This window comes from Talpa europaea (assembly GCF_964194135.1).
Source record: "Talpa europaea genome assembly, chromosome: 3".
Classification (NCBI taxonomy): domain Eukaryota; kingdom Metazoa; phylum Chordata; class Mammalia; order Eulipotyphla; family Talpidae; genus Talpa; species Talpa europaea.
This window is the reverse complement of record NC_140069.1, coordinates 14,190,737-14,198,231: the sequence shown is the minus strand read 5'-3', so window position 1 is coordinate 14,198,231 and position 7,495 is coordinate 14,190,737.

Sequence of the window (7,495 nt, the reverse complement as noted above, 5' to 3'; positions counted from 1 at the left end):
TGTGGGGGGGGGTGAGAGGATTCACCAGAGACAGTGGGGAACAGAACAGGGAGATCTACTGAAATACACTGGTGAGGGGAGCAGCGGGTGAGACAGGAGAGGTCTGCCGCGCCATGTGGGTTGCTCCCTGGCCGGCTGGGGATCGAACTCGTGCTGCAGAGGCTGCGGGTTGCTTCATCGTGCGGTGCTTAATCCCTTGCGCCACCAGGGAGGTCTCAGCGGAGCGCGATGAAAGCAGATTTTAAGAGACTCACTTATCTATTCTCTTCTTTCCATCACTAGTCTTTACTGGCGGTGAGATACCCGCTTTTCAGTTTTCCAAAGCGATAATTTTTTTAAAGGTCCCTGGTAAATTCTCACTTCTATCTCTTTCCCTTGCACTTGTATGTCTATGACTAGCAGGGCTGCAGAGAAAGTCGCGGGAGAGGGATGATGCTCTCGGTGTTCAAAACGCAGGTAACGTTGACGACTCCCCCCGGGGGGCAGAGGGTGACCGTCCAGGGCGGGTCCTCTCGGAGCCCCGCGCCCCTCCCGCGTGCTTCACATCTGCGCAAAGCAGCTGTCAGGGTGGGCTTTTTGGATCGGAACCACCAAAGCACTTGATAAATGCAGAATGCCCGGCTCGGCTGAGACCTCAGGGGGATGTGCAGGTGAGGAAGTCTGAGCACCGAAAACAGCCGACCTCCGTGCTAGTAAACCGAACAAATGTCCGTTTCAAAGTCGTCCTCAGATGATTCTCCTGCGCATTAGTTGGGGCAACCTGTTTGGCATTTCGTAGCCCCTTCCAGGAATCGTCCTAACAGGAAAGGAGAGGTTGGGGAGACGAGCAACGCCGTGGCTACAATAGCTACGGCGCGCGGGCACAGGGTCCCAAGGCGCTGGAAGGCGAGGCTGACTTTTGGGCATGGGGAAGCGGACACACAGCACCTGCGCCCCGGCGGGCTCCAGACCTCCCAGAGCCAGGGCAGGGCGGGCTTTAGCATCCTCACACCACCTGGATCCGAGAAGGGTGCAAACGAGGCTCTTTGCTGCGCTGGCCTGCAGGCTCCGGCGCGCACCTGGGCGGGCGGTCCTTCTGGAACTGAGGGTGGCGCGCGGGCGGCCCGGGGCGGCTGCTCTGAGCATCACTCTAGGGCTGGGAGTGGGGGTGGGACGAGGAGGTGGGGAGAGGAGGAGCACGAGAGAAAATAGGGGCGTTAGGGACTTAGGCCTGCCTCCCACCTCCCCAACCCCCGCCCCCGCGGCCACCTTCCGCTCTATAATTGGCCGCCCGCGGGTCTCCCCTTCCTCTTATCTGATCCGGGCGCCCAGCAGTAGGGGAGCGCTGGAGTAGAGGAGGTAGCTCCGGGGCGCCAGGGATAGGAGCTGGAGGGGGTGAGAGAGACGTTAATTAAAAAGGACACGCGGCTGGGAGCGAGCGAAAGGCTCTCGTCGCCAAGACCTAACTAACTGGCGGCGAAACTTGGATCTTCCCTAGGCGCGGAGAGGTTCTCAACCTGGCTGGAACCTTGCTGGGCACCAGGTCAGTTTCAATATTTCTCTGCTCTTCTTCGGGTGGGCTTTTAGACGTTTGTGAGGAAGAAGGGAAAAAGGCGAGGCACCTGCAGAAGTAATGCAATTCCACGCGCCTTACCTAAACGCGCGCCCAGGTGGCCAGGGACCTTGCGGGGGGATTCGGTGCATTCGGATACCTTTTGGACAGGATCTCTGAACTCCAAGGAGAGGGGCGCTGGGTGATGCGAATACCCAGAGGGCGAGGATGTCTTGTGTGGCCAGCGGGGGCTTGCCCCAGGGTTTGGGTGCAGTTAGTGCGCGCCGGGAAGAGGCGGGTTTGGCTTCCAGATCCAGTGGCTTTCAGGGGACGCTCAATTTAGTGGGAACGGGTCTTAGGGATTCGTGTTGAATAACTGCATAGAGATGGAAAGCACGCCGTTTTTATTTAGATTGTACTTGGGGTCGCTTGAAGAGCCGTCCATGGAGCTAATGGGATACAGAGATCACCTGTCAGCCCTTGGTACTGTCCTGGATTCGTGCTGGGAACCAAGCGCTAGATGCAAAGATGACCTGCCTGGCAGAGTGCACTCATAGAAAATGTTGGCAGTGGCAGCTTCATAACTGGGTCAGCAAGCCAAGGAGCTTCGAGGGTTTTTCTTAGGCGTCTTAGCAGAGGTTGCCTCTTTGACCTGCGCCGCCAGGCTGCGGTGTTGGAGAGCCCTCTCCGCACTGGCTTTTCCACCGCTCACCTGGCTCCTTTTATCCCTCTGGACCCCTCCTGCTAGGCGCCTCCTAGCTTGCAACGCCTGGAGGGGAAGCATTTGGGCAGCTAGGACTGGGCTTGCAGTGAGCGCAAAGAGCCGGGCTTGGGGGCGGACCAAGCGGAGTAGGCGCGAAGCCACTGGAAATGGCCTCCGGCCCAAGAAAGGCTTGGAATCGCTGCAAGCCCAGGACACCAGCGCTCGATTTGGGTGTTGGGTTCTTGGGTCCTCGGTGGGAAGCTCTTCTGTGTCTCCCGAGCTCAGGGCTGGGCGTGGTGGGACAAGAAAGGGGTGTCTTCTGCTTAGACTGGTCCTTAGGGATAGGGCTCAAATGGAGATGCTGCTGCTGAGAGCTCCTTCCCTCTGGACGTTTTGAAGATGACTCTTCAAATGAAATGAAATGAAAAATTTGGCATTAAGTGTTTGTTGACTCTGGGGAAGTCAAAGGGACAAGGAGGTTTTCCTGAAATTCCTGTTAAGACTCTGGGGCTGTTCACTTACAGGGCACTGAGTTCAGCAAGTGATAAAAGGCCCTTTTCAAATCCAGCAAAGGTTTAAGCTGGGTGTGATAAGGAGACCCAGGGTTCTGTTTCTGACAAGGTGATCCAGTTTTGCAGACAGAATGCAGTGGTACATTTAGACTGAATGGATAGCATTTGGATTTTTGGTTGTTCCAAGAGAACAATCTGGATGGATTTCCTCTGCACCTGGCCCTCAGTGGCTTGGTTACTGCAAGGTAGACTTTAGAATATTTTAAAAAATAACTTGATGAAGATATAATTCCTTTACCACAGAGATGTGCAATTCGTTGATTTTATTTTTTAATATATTTGCAGAGCTTTGCAATCCTCATCAAAGTCAATTTTAGAACATTGTTATCACTCCCCCCAAAATTTCTTACCGATAAAAAATGACTCCTCGCTTCTTCTGAACCTTTCTCCAGCCCCTGGCAGGCACAAATTGACTTTCTGTTGACATTTCACATAAACGGAAGCCTACTATGTGTGTGTGGTCCTTTGTGACTAGCTCCTTTCACCTAGCAAAATATTCTCAAGGTTTATCTGTGATGTACAGGATACTCTCATACTAAACACTGGGCATCTCCTTCTGTCTGGGAAGCCCTGAGCCAGGTTAGACCAGAACCTCCACTGCAGCCCTGACCTCCTGGGGGTCCCTTTGAAATGACCAGAGCCACACTGGGGAGGCCTCTCAGTAATTCCCTAGACAGGGTGTCTTGGAACCCATCAGAATTCCTGGAGTAGTTTTGGATGAGTCTCAAGCTCCAAGATTGATGGGAGGAGCCCTTTGGCCCATGTCCTGTTGCTAACAGTCCAGCTGAGGATTTCAGAGAACTCTTGGAACCTTCCTTGAATAGTCTTGGTTTTCAGAATCAGCAGGGCTGAGGCTAGGAATGGACTGAGCACACTGGCATGATTTGAGGGGCACTGGGGCCAGCCCTAACCCACCAAAAAGGCTCCTTGGAGTGTGTTCGCTGAGGTTCCTAACTGCTTCCTAGTGCCACCTAGTAAAGCACGCAGAGCTTTTTGCCTTTTTTCAGCTGACTGGCTCTCTGGTTATGTGATGCTACTGCCACATTTGTTGTCATTTTAATCTAAACTCAGCCAAATGACTGCTATTTTCCTGGCCTGTGGCAGGTAATCTAATATTCCTTTTAAGGACAAGGGTCATCCTGAATTGTTGCGGCCTGAAAGAGTGTTGTCTGAGCCCTCTGGGCTAACAAAAGATCTGGGATTTTGACAGTTTGTATAGAATGAGACACTGGATATTTACTAGGGGCCTGAGGGGGCAGAAGTATGGGGGGAGGAGAGAGGAAAGTAACAAAAACAAACTTCCTCCCTTGGCAGATTTGTCCCCATACTGCTGTGTCAGGAAAACAATCATTCTCTTTTCTTTCTACCAATAAAAGAAGAGTGGCAGCAATTCCAGCTACTTACTTTTCAATATACCTTAAGCCTTGAGTGAAGACCAAACCTCATCCGGTTCTGGTGCAGGGGCTGGCATGTGGGGGTGGGCAGTGAAGTGCTGGCATATTTTTTGAGCACCTCATTTTTTTAAAGATTTATTTATGCATACAAGAACTGGGGTACAGGCCAGGGGAGTGGGAGGATCCACCAGAAACAGAGTGGGGAACAGAACAGGCAGACTGACTGAAATACACTGCTGAGGGGAGCAGCAGGCGAGACAGGAGAGGTCTGCTGTGCCATGTGGATAGCTCCCTGGCCGGGGATCGAACTCGTGCTGCAGTGGCTGTGGATTGCTTCATAGGTTGCAACTTAACCCCTTGCACCACCTCTTGAGAACCTCGCCTTTTCTCTTTCAGAAACATATGTCAGCCTCCCAATTTCATCAAGAAGTAAATATTTTCCTTTTACAAGTAAGATCACTGAACTTGAGAGATCTAAACTACCTTGTCTGGGGTCACAAAACCAGCAAGTGAAAGATATGTGATTAAGAACCAACCCTTGAAAGCTGACTAGAGATCTGAAGTAGGGGTGAAGGGGGAGAGGTCAGAACCAAGAGGGAAGGAAGCATAGTGGATGATGAGGGTGCACCATGGTGATCTGGTGGTGGGTGAACTACACTGGCAACTCCTGATGGAGTTATCCTAACATTGCCTCAATTAAATATAAATTGAAAAAAGTCCATTTGTTATAGGACAGCCCCGATATTGAACGGGTTGCCTGGCTGTGGGTCCTCACCCGCACGCTTAAAAGGGACTTATAAATACTCCACTACAGGCACACACAAAAGGTTAATAAAAGGTTTATTTACAAGGGAAAAGGAAATAAGGAAAATGGACAACTCAGGGAGAAAATAGGGAAATAAAGTCTTTAATGCGTCCTACCCGATCCGCGGACCTGGAAACCCAAAGTCACTCTCAGAGCTGGCCAGACGCTGCGAGCTGGCGGAGAGCCAAAATGGGGGACCCCTCCAAAGCCCACGTGTCTGTGTCTGGTCTTATACCAACCTGGCTGCTGAACCCCACCCTCAGGTCCCAGCCACCTTCCCTTTGGTGGTGATGGGATTTGGAGTTCCCAGTGTCTTTGGCTTTGGCTTGGGGTGGGGGTGGAGTCCACAAAGCCTGTATGGAATTAGCTTTAGGACAGCCTTTTCCCCCTAACAATTGAGATTTGAACCCAGACTCCCTTGGATACTTTCTTCATCAGCTTCTTTCTTGGGGGGTGGGGCAGTGGGAGGAGGGGTATGTAACCAGAAACAAATGATGTCAAAAGAGGCTTTACATTCTAATCACCAATTACAGTACTGTGTTAAGTGCTGTTATGGAAATCCCCTTAAGTGAGGGTCTGTTTGCCTGGTGACTAAAAGCGAAAAATTCAGAAACTACAGTAGGTTCTGTTTAACATACCAAGAATTTTATTGCCTGACAATGGAGAATGGAGAATTTGTGTTCAGAGCAACTACTCTCTGAGTCTTAAAGAAGGATTTCCTTTTATTTAGGAAGACTGGTGTGTCACTAATTCAAGGCAGAGTCTTGGGGACTCAGGGTAGACTCTCAGCAGTTATGCCCAAGTGTTACAGGGCAGGGAGAGGGGCACCCCAGACCCCGCAAACCTGCCTGCTCTAAATAGGTTCTGCCATCTGCTGCATCAACACAAAACATATGAGACTTTAATGAAAAGGAACTTTAATACCATTAGGAAAAATACAGGCAAGGCAAAGACTACAGTTTCTAAATCAAGTACCCAAAGTTACCCGTCCCCTCGTGGGTAAAAAAGTCCACCCAAGCAGGATTGGCCCAGAGCAAGGCCCCAAAGCCTGCCACAAGTCTAAAGCATCCCCCAGTGGGGACCCACAGAAAATCATCAGAAACCACCAGACAAGTCTGGAAGGAAAAGAGCAAAATCAAAATCAGGATAAAAACCACCATTGTCACCTCCCCACGGGTCTCACCCACATCTGTGTCACCCAGTCCAAGACCAAAAGCAAGTGTGGTTTCTTCACGTGTCTCTCAGCTCCATGTGCCTCCTCCAGGTCTCCTTCTGGCTCCATCCTGCTTCCTCCTTCCTCAGTCTCCCCTGCAGCTTCTTCCTCTGCTCGGCTTCACCCTCCTTTTGGGTGGGGCAGGAAACCTGGAACCTCCCCCTTTCCTGGGGATCCCCCTGTTACTCAAGGCATTTCCTTTTGCCACTTGGTCACCATCTTGAAAATAACTGGTGGGGTCCAGTTCTGTGGCTCCTGTGCTCTCATTTCACTACATGTACAAGAACATATCTTGGTGCAGACATTACTCCAACAGCATGTCTACTTCGTGGTGACAGCTGCGAGATGGGAAATCAAGGCTACAATGGAGGATGGGAGGCAGACAGAGAAGGGTGAAATCTATACCTGCTCCTTCTGTGTCCCCTATCTGAGTTTGAGTTTTCCCATCTGGCAAAAAAAAAAAAGAATAACAGCCACTCTTGAGGGTTATTTTATAGTTTACGATGATTTAGTACAGAGCTTGGAAGACAACAGTGGCTTATCTACTGCTTCTTTTTTTCCTTCTTTCTACTTACTTTGATTTCCTTCCATGTTTCCTCTTCTCTCTTTCTCTGCTCCATCTTTTGAAGGAACTAGAACTGGAAGGGCTTATAAGAAGTGCTGATAGTTGAGTATCAATTAAAATCAGGTCTTAGAGCCTAGAACACCCATTTCTTTAAGGCATTTTTTTTTAAATCAATGCTTTTGATGAACTTCGGTGCCCATGGGACTTTGTTGTAGCTAGACTGGCAGGTGTCCCTAACTTTTTAATTTTAGGGAGCAACACTTGGTCTCTTTCCTTCCTGAAATTATCTGGATTGTTAATGAAAATTGATCCAGAGGGAGGCAGTGCTTTGCTGTGTCCATCCAAGTGTCTGAGGATGTATCTATAACTGAGGTCCTCAGGGGACACATTATTGGATGATGCTGTTCCTGGATGTCTTTCTGTTAGCTTTTGCAAACAAGTAAGAAAACACTGAATCAATTCCTAAAACATGATGTTCTCCAGGTTTTATGTTTCCATTCTTCCTACTCTTCCCAGTCCTGCTTCTTGCCATGTACTCCTGCGACTGTGCTAGATGTGCAAATTACATTGGGGATACTACACAATGGTAGGTAGAAAATACAAATAACCATAATACAGCATTGTATTATGTACTACAAAATGGAAAATAAAGATTACTGCTGTAGACCCCACATCTGGCCCAGTCTTGGAAGATCAGGAAGCCTTCCTATAG